This window comes from Abramis brama, assembly GCF_963993115.1.
Source record: "Abramis brama genome assembly, chromosome: 8".
NCBI classification, from domain to species: Eukaryota; Metazoa; Chordata; class Actinopteri; order Cypriniformes; family Leuciscidae; genus Abramis; species Abramis brama.
Genome location: NC_139970.1, coordinates 9,520,797 through 9,538,819, shown reverse-complemented (window position 1 = coordinate 9,538,819; position 18,023 = coordinate 9,520,797).

The window sequence follows — 18,023 nt, the reverse complement described above, 5'->3', positions numbered from 1 at the left end:
ACTCCCCAGGGGGAACGCTGTCCCTGGACAGTCTGTCGGGGCCCTCGTTCAGGTGGCCAGGCACATGCGCGGCTCTCTCAGCGAGCGCAGAGAGTGCTGAGCCCACACGAGGAGGCGTTCCGCCAGGGTGCAGAGCGTCTGATCTGACACCGCCCTGGCGATTCACATAGGCCACTACTGATGTATTGTCCGTGCGGACTAGAACATGGTGACCGTGGAGGAATGGGAGGAAGTGTTTGAGAGCTTTCTCGACCGCGAGCATCTCTAGACAGTTTATGTGTAGGAGATTCTCCTGGTCTGACCAGCGGCCATAGACCGGTCTGCCTTCGAAGAGCGCTCCCCAATCTAGGTTGGAAGCGTCTGTCGAGACAACTTTCCGGTGTGAAATCACTCCCATAGTCACTCCTGTGTGATACCATTCGGCTGCCAGCCAGGGCTTCAGGGCTGAAAAGCAGCTCTGATTCACTCTGACTCGCAAGCCGCCGGCCGCCCAGGCTCGGTGGGGCACGCGCGCTTTCAGCCAGCGTTGAAGCGGGCGCATGCGCAGTAAGCCCAGCTGGAGCGCTGCTGCAGCTGAGGCAATATGCCCCAGGATACGCTGGAATGTCCTCAGCGGAACCCGGCTGCCTATTTGGAGGGATGCGGCGAGGAGGCGGATGCGGCGCGCGCGCTGCTCCGACAGTTTGGCCGTCATAGCCACCGAGTCCAGTTCTATTCCAAGAAGGAAATTGACTGACGGGGCGATAGCGAGCTCTTGGTCCAGTGACCGAGAGACCCAGATCCTCCAGATGGCTGAGAAGCGCTGTTCCGTGAGACACAAGTTCCGTCTCTGACAGCGCTAGAATAAGCCAATCGTCCAGATAATTCAGTATTCGCATTCCCTGTTTTCTCAGGGGAGCGAGAGCCGTGTCCATGCATTTCGTAATGTACGGGGTGCCAAAGACAGGCCGAAGGGCAGGATTGTGTACTGATATACTCGACCGTTGAAGGCGAATCTCAAGAATGGCCTGTGACGGGGAGTTATCTGGATCTGAAAATATGCGTCTTTTAGATCGAGAGAGATAAACCAGTCTCCTGGGCAAATCTGCGCGAGGATTTTTCTGGTTGTGATTATTTTGAACGGCCGTCTCATGAGGGCTTTGTTCAGATGTCTCAGATCTAAAATAGGTCTTAACGTTCCGTCCTTCTTGGGTACGAGGAAGTAGCGGCTGTAAAGGCTCGACTCGCTTAGAGAAGGATGAACCTGTTCTATAGCCCTTTTGCGCAGTAGCTTCGCTATTTCGGCTTGAAGCAGGTGCGCAGCTTCTGAACTCACTTTCGTCTCCGTCTGTGCTAGAAAGCGCGGAGGGCGACGAGCGAATTGAAGCGAATAGCCGTGTTTTATAGTACTCAGCACCCATTCTGACGCGCCCTGAATAGCTTCCCATGCTTCCGCATGCATAGCTAGGGGTCGAATGGTCTCTGGGTTCAGATCGCCGCGCTGCGCGGGATTGGGGAACCTGTATCAGAGAGGATGGAGCGGCGTGCGCGCCGCTGGTGCTCGAACACGGGGGCTGGTAAACAGTATTGGCCGGCTGTACAGCGTTCGGTAGCTCGGTCCCAGAGGATGGAGCGCGATTTGCTGACAAACACCCCTGGCGCGAAAGCGGCGTGGGGATTGTAATGTCTAAAAGTGAGTGCGCGTGCACCTGAGCGGGCGCAGAGTTTACACTTATGACACGGCCAGAGTTTGGGAGCTTAGAGGGTGTGCGACCCGAGGTAACTGAATGGCAGAGCGAGCAGCGGGTAGGTGTGAGCACAAAGTTGTGGGCACATTTACTACACTTAGTACTCGAGCGGCTTGTGTCCGCTTTATGAGAGAGCGCTCTATGCGCGTTACCATGGGGACCATGTTTGTGTGAAGCAGTGAGCACGTGGGAGTGGGCACATTTTCTACACTTATAACACCCTCGGCTTGAGCCGCTGTTGCCCGGGGTAACCGAGTGGCAGAGCGAGTTACAGGTAGATGTGAGCACAGAGTTGTGGGCACATTTACTACACTTATTACTCGAGCGGCGTGTGACCGCTTTATGAGAGAGCGCTCTGAACGCGTTACCATGGGGACCGTGTTTGTGTGTAGCAGTGAGCACATGGGAGTGGGCACATTTTCTACACTTGTAACACCATCGGCGTTATAGAGCAAATGCTTTGATGGCTCATATGTTTAGACGCTCATAAATACTCAAGCACCATCCTGTGAGATGCAGGTTCGCTTTCTGTATGTAAGAAAGCTGGCCGCGAGAAAAAATATTTTCTGCCGCCAGAGCCGGATTTGAACACGGTTCTCCAGTGCAGAAGCGTAAAATTCTGCCACTGAGCCACAGGGGCACACATGAGCTTCCAGTTGGTGCGAGCATATGACCGAGCGTCGTGTTTCGGCGTTTGTTTGCAGGCGCGCGTGTATTAAAACAGGCCCGTTTACTGCAGCATTAGTATTTCCAGCCGCCTAACTTAGAGGGGACTGAGAAATATGTATCCCGTGAGATGCGGGTTTGCTTTCTGTATGTAAGAAAGCTGGCCGCGAGCTCGGAGAAGCAAGCAGAAAAAAGTTTTTTCTGCTGCCAGAGCCGGATTCGAACACGGGTCTCTGGTGCGGAAGCCTAATGTTCTGCCACTGAGCCACAGGGGCACACATGAGCTTGTGGTCAGTGCGAGCATATGACCGAGCGTCGTGTTTCGTTTCGGCGTTTGTTTGCAGGCGCGCGTGTATTAAAACAGGCCCGTTTACTGCAGTATTAGTATTTCCAGCCGCCTGAACTTAGAGGGGACTGAGAAATATGTATCCCGTGAGATGCGGGTTTGCTTTCTGTATGTAAGAAAGCTGGCCGCGAGCTCGAGAGAAGCAAGCAGAAAAAAGTTGTTCTGCTGCCAGAGCCGGATTCGAACACGGGTCTCTGGTGCGGAAGTCTAATGTTCTGCCACTGAGCCAAAGGGGCACACATGAGCTTCCAGTCAGTGCGAGCATATGACCGAGCGTTTGTTTGCAGGCGCGCGTGTATTACAACAGGCTCGTTTACTGCAATAATAGTATTTCCAGCCGCCTGAACTTAGAGGGGACTGAGAAATATGCGAGGATTGGAGGAAGTCCGGCCTAAGCGGGACGAAAACACTCTCTCTTCCTCCTTTCGCCGGTGCTCGTGACGTCCGCTCTGATATCCCTTGAGAACGGCGCAGTTGCGCGGCTCGAACAAAGGGAGAGAGAGCGGGAAGATGTCATTATGTGCTGTGACATCGTTTGTTTGCAGGCGTGCGTGTATAACAGGCTCGTTTACTGCAATATAGATATTTCTAGTCGCCTGAGCTAGGAGGGGACTGAGAAATGTGTGAGAAACGGAGGTGGCCGGAGAGTGACGCGCGCGACCGAGACGCGGGGTAGCTTTCTTATAACGTAAAGGAAGCCAGCCCGTGACCGTCTACTTCTGACATCCCTTGTGAGCGGCGCCTTGCGCGGCTCGAACAGAGGGGGAGAGGGCGTGCGTCATCCGGGGGGGGGGTAGCTTCCTTGTAACGTAAAGGAAGCTATAGCCCGTGACCGTCCGTTCTGACATCCCTTGTGAGCGGCGCCGTTTGCGCGGCTTGACAGAGGGGAGTAACCAGCTGGTCTGCTTCATCCCCTGAGGCGACGGCAGTGCGGGCAGAGGCCGGCCGCTGCGCGTCGGTGAAGGGCGGGGGAGAAGGAGAGAGCGAGGCTCGCGGGAGGGGCTCCGGCGAGCGCTCAGCTATAACCACCGGCTCGGAAGGCCTTTGAGAGCGGCGTTTTTTCTTACGCGGCCCGGAAGAGGCAGCCGGAGAAGGTGGAGGATCGTGAAACATGGCGAGTCGAGCCCGCAGGGTCGACATCGGCAAGTCCTCACACTGTTCGCAGCCGCCCGTGAAGGGCGCGGGCTGCGTGGTCGAAACCCAGGCAGAGAGCGCAGATCACGTGGCGGTCTCCGTCGCTGAGCGCGGCTCTGCACGAGCCACAGGATGAGCGAGGCATTTGCAACAACGCCTCGCGCTCTTTTAGATGCAAAGTGTGTCGCGGGGCGAACACACAAACACATACAACACAGAGCAGTAAAAGGATATATTCGCCGGATAGCGAAGCAGGCAGGGAAAGCTGAAGGCGGCGAAGGCGGCCGGCGTCCTCAGGCTGAGATCCTCGGCGTGCTGGTCGCTTGATTTGACGGCGGCTTCCTCAGAGAGCAGCGATGCGTAGAGCTTCGCTGAAAAGACAGAAATCAGAGAAGCAGCCTCCGAGCCCTGTTTATATACGCTAAGCCACACCCCTTTTCGCGGGCTGTGACGCATTAAGCGCACCAAGCGCGCTCATTGGTCGTGACGTCACGCCAAGGGCTCAGCGGTAGGCTGCTGCAGTTGCCGCAGGGCAGCCAATGGGCACGCTAGTAAGCTTGCCCTAGGTCTGCAGGCTGCCGCACTGCGTTGACAAGATTATAAAAATTAAGGATAATTTTTGGCTTCAGTATCTCGAGAAAGAAAGGCTTTCCCGTAGCGTAAGCAACTACGCAATACGAGAGAACCTCTCGTAAGAGAACGTGGACGGCCCCCCCCCCTGCATTTAACGGTATATAGCAGCTATATAGCATAGACCTAGCCCAGGGGCGGGTCTACGTGGTGGCCAGGGGGGGCACCGGCCCCCCCTGAAATTCGATTGGCCACCCCAGGTGCCCCCCCTATAGATGTCTTGTGATTGGTTCATTTTACGGCCAATCAGTTTATAGACTCTACTGAAGTTCGCGATTCAAAGAAGTGCAGCGCCAGAGAAACAACGGTCGTCGCGGACTTGGACTTTTACTTTATCAATCAAGAGTGTGAAGTCAAGACACCAAACAGAGCTGCCAGTCACCACCGAAACAGAAGTTTTAGTTCCAGAAGTTCCAGCTGTTTTAGTTGAGGTCTGCCTTCTTTCTTTTTCGACTGTTTTCCTCTCTTTCTGCTAGAGCTGCCAACTCTCACGCATTCACCGTGAGACACACGCAGTTTTCACACGCACAGAAAAATCGCGAAGCAAAGAGGCCACGGAGACCGACAGACTAAACAGAGCAAGTTACTTTATGATATAAAAAACTCAGCTCTCAGATTCTGTCAATTTTATTACGAAATTCAAACAATAAATACCGTTTTGGCGCTTGTAAATGTGACGTGAACCGATCATATCTACTAGCTAATAATAGTAAAAAAACATGAATGAACACTGAAAGATACAGTACAACTTACCGAAATGTATATTCCTCATACATAATATCGATCAATCAGTGTTTTTCATCAGTGTGAAGAGGTCAATAACATAGCTGGAGAACAATTATGTCACATTTACCTCAGGAAAGCCATTTAATAAACATAATATATGCTATAAGTTAGCACATAGTTGGCAAGAAAAAAATAGCTATAGAGAGTATTTAGCTAATTATGTGTTCTATATTACATATTTATTATATTTTTACTTGTATCATTAAATAAAGTTGTTATTATAATAAAAAAAAAAATGCATTATATTTAATTTGAGTTGTTTTTAACCTTAAATAATAGCCTACTACCAGCTGACAGGGCTCTCTAGGTGAGTTGTTTTTTTCTTGAGAAAAAATAATCTTGTGTAGCCTACCTAATATTTATCCAAATGAGTCAATATTAAATCAAATCACAATAATTGAATTGAAATAATAAAAAAGCGTAGCTTACCAGAAATTGTACCATGTAAACATTGTAACATGTTGTCACTAAACCTAATACAATTCAGTTTAGTTACTAAAATGTTAGTGACAATCACAATACACTTATTATATACCCTCCCCCCTCACTCCAAGCTAAACTCAAAAGTTGGCAGGTATTATTGTTTCTAAACTAAAGACTGTTCTTTAATATATTAGCAGAGCACAATGTAATGGTTCCATATTTTATTTTTAAACTGTGGTGTTTTCATTTAAACTGTTACAATGCTAAAACTTTAACTCTGTGTTACTCAGCTTTTTTGTAAATTAATATGAAAGAAATGTTGAATGAAACACTATGATGTTTTTGCCAAACCATTTGAATTATTACAGTCGGGGGATTTATTTATTTATTATTTGAAACAGATTGTGAATAAAACTACTGTATATTGTAATGGCCAAACTACTTATTAAAAGAAAATAATTGACATTGTTTCTGCTTCTGGGGTTTTAAAATTGCTCATTATTAAAATTGCTTTTATTTTATAAACTTGTTAGTTTTATGGAAACACTAAAAATAATAAACACTGGCTCTCAAATTTAACTTAATGGATATATACAGGGATGACAAAAACTAAATTAATCAAAAATGTGCTTTATTACTACATTTGTTACAAGTAACTTTATTCAAGTTAAAAATAAAATAATAATATCAATAGGATTTACATAATATGCTGTAGAATTTAGCTTTTTTTTTTTTTTTTTGGTCACTGGCGGCCACCCCGTTTGGAGGAAGTGCCCCAGCATGGCCCCCCCACTGAAAATGCTCTAGACACGCCCCTGACCTAGCCTACAATGTGCAAAAGCCGTCGCAATGTGAGTTAAAAAGACGTGCTCCAGATAATATTGGGCTCCTCTCGTCGAAAAATCAAGAGACGGTCAATAAAGTGCGTTTTTTTTACCGCGCTCTTCATTCCTAAGCTATCAGACAGGCATCGTCTTGCAGCACTTTTGCAAATGCAATCTCATCCTGAAATAAATTACAAACACCGCCGAATCAACCACGATCACACACAGTGCTCACCTATTCAGCACAGAAGTGATGACCTAACTATACTTCCGAGTCGTCCGATTTGTTCTATGGAATCGGTTCATCTAAACGGTCCTCTCTCTCATTTGCTTTGGAAAGTCTGATTCATTCTAGAGAATTGTTCTTAATGAAGAGATTCAACGATTCGAGTCCAATACAGCATTTCAGGTTATTATTATTTTTATTTTTATTATTATTTATTTTTTATTTTTGTTGCAGACTATTTAGTTCATCATGTCTAATTAAATATTGCAGTTAAATATTCTACCAGTATTGTAGTTTTTTATAAGCTATTATTATTATTTATATCAAACAAAAGTATTTTCGACATTATTTCTGTTTAACATACATTCAAATTATTGGATAGCCTATAGAATAATACTTTGACAAAAGTTTATATTTCAGATAAACACAGATATCTATGGTTGCGCTCAAAATAGAGTAGGCCTAAATCATTTTAGGTAAAATAATTTAAACTTCTAGACACTTCAAATAGCTTTAAAGGTGTGGTTGATTATGGTTTCACTTTTCTAACATTAGTTAGTGTGTAATGTTGCTGTTTGAGCATAAAAACATCTGCAAAGTTACGACACTCAAAGTTCAAAGCAAAGGGAGATAAATTAGCTTTTAAAGAAATAGTTTTTTAAGGACTACAACAAAAGACATGAAGTCACCAGTGCTAGCTTGGAATAAGGAAAAGCTTAGATTCAGCGGATGGAGTTATTGCCTGAAAAAGATGACCTGAACACCGTTGTGTAAATTGTGGCATTATTTTACTCTGGCATTACATGGCTTGGCCGCCCACATCATTCTGATCCTGACATAAATTATATTGCTATAATTAAAAACACTGAATGATTAATGAAACATTTTTTTTTACAAACTTATGTGATTTCTTTTGATAAAATATTTCATGAAACATATATGGATAACAGAGAAATTATAGCTACAATTAGCTTCAAGCTACACATGACAACTAATGAGATTAATACAACACTTTTATTAAAAAGTAACTATCAATCACCATTGACAGTTTTTAATAACTTCTAACTGTGATCCAATGTGCATTTTTGTCAAATGATGAGGCAGAAATATGTTGTTCATTACATTTTAGAATAATTTTATGGGGAAGATATGAAATTATGACTTCTGACTCAATCATATTTGTTAAACTTTCCTCCCTGCGCAGTATTTGTTGTGTTCTAGTGTCCTATTATGTTTAATTGTGTCTTATCACTATATTTAATAACACACCATGAGACCAAAACTCTGAGTGCTGTGCATCCTTCTTCACTGAAATCTCATACAAGACACAGACATGTGCAATCAACAGATGATCAGTCTGATAAGTTTTTTTTGTTTTGTTTATTATTTGTTTATTATTTAGATCCCCATTAGCTACACCTCAATGCAGCAGCTATTCTTCCTGGGGTCTTAACAATTTTTACCAAAATATTAACATCAAAGCTGTACAACAATGAAAACAAAATACAGAAGTGCACACAACATCATCTAAGTCATCTAACTCACGCACACACACAGACACACTGCACAACACATAAACACTAACCATAACAACATAACAACATAACAATATAAGCTCTTCTATGTACAAAATATTACCAATCTCTGGTTATATAATATATATATATATATATATATATATATATATATATATATATATATATATATATATATATATAAATCACATTTCAATTACCATAGCTCATTATGTCATTATTAATTACATAATTACAGTTACTCCAAAGTAAATAAATACAGTCTCAATCTTTTGGAAAAACTAACATTGTGACTCTCTGAGACCAAAAACAACGGGAGCAAATTCCATGCCACCATTGCTCTATAACACGATGTTCTTTGAAATTGATTTGTTCGACAGGCAGGTAACAAGAAACGCTCTTCACTTGACTGGCGAGTGGAATAAGTATGAACGTCACTGAAGAAAGTAAATCTTTTATAAATAATTTCAGGTGCTTTTGTAATAATTATATTTTTAAAAAATTTAATAAGAGAATAATTAATTCTGCTTCTTACATGAAGCCATGCTAACTGATTGTGCATATCCCTGATACTTGTTCTAAAAGAACAGTTTAGAACAAGCCAAGATGCTTTATTTTGTGCAATCTGTAGTCTGTTTAAATTATTCTCTGTAGTCGAAGCCCAAATGATGGAGCAATAGTCCAGATGACACAAAACTATTGATTCCACCAAAGTTTTCCGTATACTAATCGGTATGCACTTTCTGCAATGGCGAACTGCAGCCATACTCCTACCCATTTTATTCAAAATTAGTTTTATCTGAGCGTTCCAGGTCAACCTGCTGTCCACAATCACACCAAGCAATTTGGTCTCCGTCACTTGTTCAATGATCAAACCACCAACTGACAAGTTCAGAGCAGGGGAATCATTTAAAAGATGATTAGATCCCAACATCATACATCATCATCTCTTCGCAACATTAATAATTTACTTATTTGCTCTATTCCAATTTTCAATTAATTTTAGTTCATTATTTAATACAGTATTAAGTCTGGTAGAGTCATAATCAGACACAAAAATAGTCAAGTCATCTGCATATAGGGCAATAGTGGCACACCTCAAAATAAGTCAACTTAATCAGACACAGAGAGTGTCAAACCAAATCCACCACATCCCCCCTTTTTAACAAAGCTACGATTTAATATTTACATTCAGACTGGTTCACTCAAATCTCCCCATGTAAATATTCAAATCTATCAAACACTTCAATTAAACATTTGACTAATTAGACTAATCAAACTTCATACCACATATTTACTTCTAAGCGTTCACAGTAAACAACAATAGTCCAATAAAATTACTTTGAGAATACTTTGTGTCTTCAGTTACCGAATACTGTTTCCCTTTTCTGTTTTTTTTTTCTTTTCTTCTCTTTTTTCACATGTCCACTACATAATCATTATATCTAGTTGGCCGTTTTACTTCTCTTCCACTTCTAGTATGGCATGCCGGCTGCTCTTCCACTCTCACCGGAGAATTCACAGGTGATTGTTCTGCTGGTCGGGTGCCTGAGTGGAAGTCTCCTCCAAATGCTCATCAGGATCAACATCTTTGCACAGACTCTGATGTATCTTTCTCAAGTGGCGTCTATTTCTCCTGAATGTCTTTCCTGCTGGCGTTTGCACTGTATAAGACCGAGGTTCATCTCTCTTGTGAACCACCAGCTCCCATCCACATCTGGCCTGCATATGTACTGTGGGTCCTGGAACCAGCTCAGATACTGTCTTGGCATTACGGTTGTGCTGATGGCGCATTCGAGACTGCAAATCCTCCAGTGTCTTGTGTATATGCTGTGGGGTTGACTGTTGAAGAACAGCACTAGAGCATGGGAGTGTGCTCCGCAGGACTCTGCCCATCAGCATTTGTGCTGGAGATTCATTCAGGCCTGTCACTGGTGTATTTCTTAGTGACAGCAGCACTAGATGTGGGTCTGTGCCAGTTTGTATCACTTTCTTCAATGCATGTTTAAACTTTTTTCAGCAAGTCCATTGGACTGAGGATATCCTGGACTGGAGAATGTGAGCTTAAAGTCCCATGATGCCGCAAAGGACTTCATCTCATATATGGCAAATTATACGTTCTCACTCACTAATTCTTTCTGGCGAAGACTGATTTCATCTTTTGTATCACTGAGTGGGCTGATTTGTCTGGTAAATTCAGTACCTCTGGATATTTTGTCAAATAGTCCACTAGCAATAGATAAGACTGACCTCTCAGCTCGAAGATTTCTGCTCCAACCTTCATCCACGGTAGTTCTGGAGCGTCATGTGTGATGAGTGGCTCTTTTTGATGTAATGGCTGGAGTTGTTGGCAGGCGCACATTTCTCCACCATCATCACTATGTCCAGTATAGGGATTTTCTTGCTTTGGCCTTTGTTCTCTGGATACCTTGGTGAGCTATGTGTAGCTTTTCTAAGATGAATTTTTTGAAGCTCTGAGGTATGATTATCTTGTCTCCTACCTTCACAATGCCGTTCTGCGCGCTGATTTTGTTCCGCATAGGCCAGAAGCTGTGTAGGCTACTGTTCACACCACGTCTTTTCTTCGGCCAGCCAGTCTCTACCTTCTCACCTCTTTCAGTTGTTGGAGTATCTGTGGACTCAGTGCATCTGTGGCCTCCAAACCATGCACAACTTTCTCATCATAGAGGTCTTCGCCATCATCAGCCTCCCTACTTACAGTTACACGGGATAGTGTATCGGCAATATGCATGTGCATGCCCGGTGTATATATTATGTTCAGTTCATACTTTTGTAGTTGTAAGAGCATTTGCTGCAATCGTGCTGGGGCCTTGCACAGCTGTTTCTGCATGATGTTCTCAAGGGGCTTATGATCTGATTGCACTGTCACTGCCTTGCCATATATGTGCTGATGAAACTTCCTTGCTGCAAAGACTATGGCGAGTAGCTCTTTCTCTATTTGCTCAGTGTCAGTGAGTGCTCGTGATGCATAGCACACAGGGTGTCCCTCTTGCAGAAGACAGGCTCCCAAGCCATCTTTCGATGAGTCAGCCTGTACTGTTAGTGATTTTTTGTGATCACAGAACCTTAGCCCAGGTGATTGTGTGAGAGCAGACTTCAAGCTCACTAAAGCAGTGCTATGATGTGGACTCCACTGCCATACAACATCCTTTCTTAGCAATTGTCTTAAAGGCACTGTGAGTGACGGTTCATTCGAAATGTACTGAGCTAAGTACTTGGTCATGCCGAGTAGACGTTGCAGGCCTTTCTCATCCTCTGAAGGCTTATCCTTCTTTACTGAACTCTCATACAAGACACAGACATGAGCAATCAACAGATGATCAGTCTAACACATAAGTCAACTTAATCAGACACAGAGAGTGTCAAACCAAATCCACCACAGTATTATTTGGTAAAAGTGCAACACTGATCTCCAAACATAAGTCACTCTTCTTCAGATAAAGCATCACAATAAATCTCTGCTGATTATAGTAAATATAATTGATCATTCAGTGTTTTTGTTTTGCGTGATCCATATGAATATTGATTCAAAATAGGGCTTGGTAAAAATAACTAATTCTCATTTTTATTTGCTTCTTATTTTTATGAAGGAATAGCAATTCTTAAATTCGAAGAATCAGTCTTTTAGTCAGTCATTTTTAGTTGATGAAAGAACAGAACATTGTAGTGCTCCTTCTATCCAATAAATCACAATTTGCTTTTGTGCTTTGTTTGTTATAAAGATTTCAAATTATGTCAATATTATTATCAAATTTAAACAATAAATACCATTTTGACATTTTTAATGTCGCGTGTTGTAGCTCCTTCGACCTCACTGTAGCTCCTCAGTTCAAGCGGTTCTTAACTGAATACCATTTCTTCCTTTTTACTAAAGTAAAACTATAAACTATCTATAGTAATAAACTACTATATAAATACTATACTATATAACTACTATACTATAGTAATAAACTATATATACTACTATAGTAATAAACTATCATGAATAAACTAATCATGTCTCATCATGTAATCACTCAAACTAAGAAAGCTTGAGAGCAATGTTACATTTAGGCTACCTCATAAAAGTCATTCAGTAAACTCATTTGAAAAAATAACTCTAGAAAATAACTTGTTGCACTACATTACATATTCATTATATGTACATTTATAAATCTAACAATCTAAAAGTTTTTATCAACCATTTAAAACAAAGTTAGCGTTATAACTTTATTATTAACTGTGTTCTTACAGGATTTGCTATCCTGTGGCTCCCTCTGATGGACAACATTAGTATTCATCTCTGAATGGAATTTACATAAATGTCTGATACTTTTTTTTTAACGATTACATTTTTTAATGATTATTTTATTACTGATAATATAGCCACATCAAGCTCAAATTCACTGATTCATTCTGATACACACTGATACTATGATAGGCTATCATAGCCTACTATGATATTAGACTACATAGGCCTAGCCTAATAATAAAAAAAATAAAAAAAAATAGGATACAAATATAAGAAAATATCAAAAAAAAAAAAAAACCTTTCCGACCTTTCAGGCTATAGCTTAACGCTCATAAGCCTTATGCCAAAATTATTAGGCCTATTACAACTAATAATAAGTCGGTCATTAAATAAGAAAACTAAATAATTGTGTAGATGATTTGCTTTGTGTAACCCGACATCAGACATTAGGCCTAATATTATTTTGCACCCAGTGCCGCGACCAAACAATTATTCTTTTACCACTGGCTACCTGATGTTTTGTTTTAGTGGCGTGTTGTGGTTCCAATACTCCAGCCAAATCAACGAAACGAATGAATGAATGAAAATTAGCTTATCAAAGCATATCTAAATCCACGCCTACGGTATCTTTGTAGAACTTCAAAAAAAGAAACAAAAAAGATGCTGCAGCCAATGAGCAGGACGACTCAACCTCCACAGACCGTTTTTAATGTTTTATCAGACAATAACTTCTCAAGATTACTCAAGATTTTGCTGTAGTATAATTTTCAGGACAATTAGGGCCGGATTCGGGATTCGGGAACAACCGTTTAGATTTCGGGACTGTCCCGAATTTTTCGGGACGTCTGGTCACCCTAATTTAGAGACTTTTGCTGAATACTTTCTGTGCTGATCTTGAGATTTTGAAGCTGTTAAGAGGATTTTAGAAGGAGATCGAATAATGTAGGCTATCCTTTAACGTTACATCGTTTTATTTTTTAAAAGTTCATATTATTTCTGAGGACTCTTTAACAGGGTTCTCAAGTTTTATCAAAAGCTTGGAATGAGATCACATGTGGTTAGGGGAGGAGCCAGGCCCGACCCAGGCACAGAGCCAGGAGCTCATTCCTGGATATTTAACACCTCTGTCTTGTGAGTTTGTTTCTGTGTCCACAGGTCCGGCTCACAGGGAGAGAGAGTGGCAGAGAGACAGCCAGCAGAGCCCAGATGATGGACGTCCGTCCACTTCATCCAAACACTCTCGCAGAGGTCAGGCACTGAAGAGAAAGCTTAGTTCTAGCACTCAGGTGTCCGACTCCCATCTGAGCGCATCCTCAATATCCAGCACCCATATGCGGCTGAATACCATCAACCCGTTAGTGCTGGTGCTGAGGAAAATGAGATGCCAATGAGAAAGTGGAGGAGGATGGATAATTTTGTGAAGCTTCATTACTGTGACTGGAGCGGCATCATTTAGACCAGAATACTGCAACGATAAACGAGAGAAGAGCTGAGGGTAAATCAAATGACCATTGGAGAATATCACTGGAGTGTCATTAATTACCATATATGACCACACCATATTATATCAAAATACAATTGAAGTTTGATCAAGCCAATAATCAGATTTATTTTTTTATTCCAAGACACGTCATGACATATTTAAACAAGGATTGTTAAAAAAAACACAAAATTTAACAGAAGAATAGCCATAATATGATTATCCAATGTTTAATTAGAATTATTTGTTTGAAACATGCTTTTGTTTGATATTCCCTGCTTTAAATCAAAATTGTCTCAAAAAGAGGATCATGGTCTTCAGGAAGCTTTATCCAGTGGTCTTGAATATCAGCAGGTTCAAACCCCTCCATCTCCAGTCCAGTCAGTCCAGCACCAGGTCACAACAACAGAGTGGACGTGACAACTGAGGGTGAGTTTACGGCCATAGTACCATAAAACAGAACAGAAAACTTTAATGAAATCAATTAAAAAGTTGAAACAAGGTCATTGTCTTAAGAGGTTTAAGATTCTTTGATGATGAAATATTTTGGATGTACTGTTGGACCTCTCTCCTAAAAACAATGAATAAATGATTTTGAAGAGAGAATTTACAGCGGTGAATGTGAAATTTTGCAAGGAGCAATAATAGATTAATAATAAAGTATTCATTCATTTTAGCTTTTTGTATATTAAAGAAGCAAAACATTACATCCTTAAAAAACAAAGAGAAAGCCGGAAGCACATTGCAGTTAATACAATTAGAAAGTTCGTCCCAAAATAGTTGTGTGTGAGGACAATCCCAGAAGATATGAGGAGCAGTTTCATCAGTGGCACCACAGAAAGAACATCTTTGTCTATATCGGACTTAAACCTTTTCAAAAAAGCTTTAACAGGGTAAAATTGTGTAATAATTTGAATTAAATTTCTTTAACCTGTTATTGTGTATTTCAAAGGCAGAGTCCATACTTTTTTCCAATCAATATGGTCAACCAAATTCATCCAATATGTCGCCACATATGGAATTGTTAAAAGCTCCTTTTGAAAGAGAGATCTAATTCTATAATTATGTGATGAAGGATGTGACAAAAAGCACAGTTTTCCTACTGGGAGTTCAAATGGGTCTAAAGAAATAGGTAAAGAGTTAGATGATCTAACAGACTCTCAGAAGCACAACAACTCCTTTTGGAACAGCGTCCATTACAATGGAAAATTCCTTGGGAGTTACTGGGAAATTGAATTTAGGTAAAAATTCTTCATAATTTAAAGTAAGACCTTCTGAATTTAATAACAGAGAAACAGTCAAAATTGGTTTCTCAAACCAATTACTAAAAAACAAAGACTTACTCTTATATACAATATCCCAGTTGTTCAAAATAAAGTACCGTTGAGGGGAAAAGTTATGCTTAAAAATTAAAGACCATGCAAGTAATGATTGCTTATGGAACTTAGATAAGTAAGGGATTCTAGCAATATTATAATTGCAGATCAATAGGAAAGGGAGACCACCTAATTTGGAAAATAAGTAATTAGGGATAAAATTCCAAATTGAATTTGGATTACACAAAAACTGCCTAATCCAATTAATTTCGAAAGTGTTGTTTAGAGATGAGAAATCAAGAAAATTCAACCCACCATCCTCGTATGTATTCATAATTACAGACTTCTTAACATAATGTATTTTGTTTTTCCAAATGAAATTGAAGAGGGTTTTATGGACTGTCCTACACATTTTGTTGTCCATATCCAGAGAGAGTGCAGCATATGTTAACCTGGAGATACCCTCAGCCCAGGGGCGTAGGAATGACTTTGACATTGGGGTGGACATATTGTAGGGTGACCATATTCCAGGACATGTCCGGCCGGGATTTCGAGATCACCCAAAATATCCGGGATACGGCTTTTGCTTTCTCGTCGCCATTCATTTTGTTTACATGCACACCTTTTGATTCAGTAGGACTGAATTAATTCCGATTGGTGAATCTGAATATAGTGCTTACGTAAACGCTAAACAAGTAATCGGTTGATGTGCGTTTTAGCATTGCTAAGAAAATTCCTGTGTTTTCGTCTCGATCGGGATCCGTGTGAAGCAGAATGCATGACCTGCAAAGCTGGCACGTACGTGTCAGTGTCAAATAATGTAATAATGTAAACATAATGAATGGTGACTGTAGAAAGCAAAAGCCGAATCCCGGGCATTTTGGGCGATCTCGAAATCCTGGCCAGACATGTCCTAGTTAAACAGGACGTATGGTCACCCTAACATATTGGCCATTATGAATCAACATCCATCCCACCACCACAATAGTAACATACAGTATGGTGACGTGGTACAATATGTATGGAATCACAAACAGCAGAAAGGAGAGTGGCACTTTACAAGGCAAATATTTGATTTGCAACCACAAAAAAATGCAAAAATTGCATGTATTAGGAACTAAAATTATTAAATATTATCTATCATTATTATCTATATCAATAACATTTTATTTTCTATTAAAGTGTATAACAGTAAAACAAAGCTTATTATCTTAGCTAGTGACTATGGAGCCTTAATGCAGTGGTTCCCAACCCTCTCCTGGAGTACCCCCGCCCCGGCCATGCCATATTTTAGCTGCAGCCCTGAACTAGTACATCAGATTCACTAATCAAGGACCTGTAAATTAGTAAACAAGTTTAATCAGGTGTGCTAGCTCAGGGGTAGTTCAAATACAAAGGCTGTCTGAGGGTACTCCAGGAGAGGGTTGGGAACCACTGCCTTAATGCATCTGTATATTCTTGTCCCAACTTGACTTAAAAATGGAGAAGGGCATAATCTCTGGCAACATGTATGAATATTTATACAGCTGTGGTGTTATAATGTAGGCGTTGTAATGGTGCAGAAATTGACGCTTAAGTCTACAGATGAGTATACTATCCCCCTCTAATGCCAGCGCCCCACCTGCTCCCCATGCTCCTTCCCCCCAGACAGTGTCCCACTTTAGTTTGGTATCAGCATTTTGTCCTCAAAGCTCCATAGAAATATCCTGAAGACTACAATCTCATAGGAAGGTATTAAAATGTGTCTGTCATTCTCTTACTCTTCTGAGATCCTCCTGTTCTGCTCTTCAGGGGGTGAGGTAAATGGTACCTTAGGCATGCCCTATTGCCTAGGCTAGAAAGCCCCCCAAAAATTATCTTGTCATTCAAAGCAATAAATTGCTTGCAAATGGGCTTTTTGTCCAACAAGTCCAGATTATCCTGATGGATATGACAGACAGCAACATGGTTAAGTCTGTTTTGAGTCATTGTAGAGCGGAGCCAAGTCTTGAGCCTGCAGAGGGCACTAAAACTTCTCTCTGCCTCAGAGGAAGAAACAGTGTAGCGTGGCCACATAAGGGGAAGTATATTTATAGTAGATCGCCTATAAGAGTGATTGGTTGATCATGTTGTTTTATATGCTTTCTTCTGTGTCTGTATTTTCTCCCTAACCTGTATGTGTTGTTGGTCTGGATCTCCCGTCTCGCGTGATGCGTTCCGAGCGAGACGGGTTGTCACGTGATTACGCGTCACCCAAACAGGAACTGAGCGGGGGTTTTTAAATATATAGGACCGGCATACCGGCGATCGGGAGCGCGCTCATTCATTCACGATACGGACACGATCGTAGTGGATTACCTGTATTTTTTTGCCTGGCTGTTTTTGGAGTGCGGACTGCCGATCCTTTGTGGAGTATATCCTTTCTTTGGAGTGTGGATTACTCATCCGGGGGACTTTAAACAGCTGGAGACACACAGATTCTGCTCACGGATTTACCATCCTTGCCGGTGAGGCTGATCTGACTTTGTACATAGTACACGCTGGACTGAGAGACTTCCACACCCACACACACATACACACACACACACACACACACACGCACACGAACCTTTATTCACGAGTGTGCAATTGGTTTATACTGTTGTCTTATAAATACACTTTGGGTTTGTTTTTGCTATTCTATTTGTCTTATTTTGTGT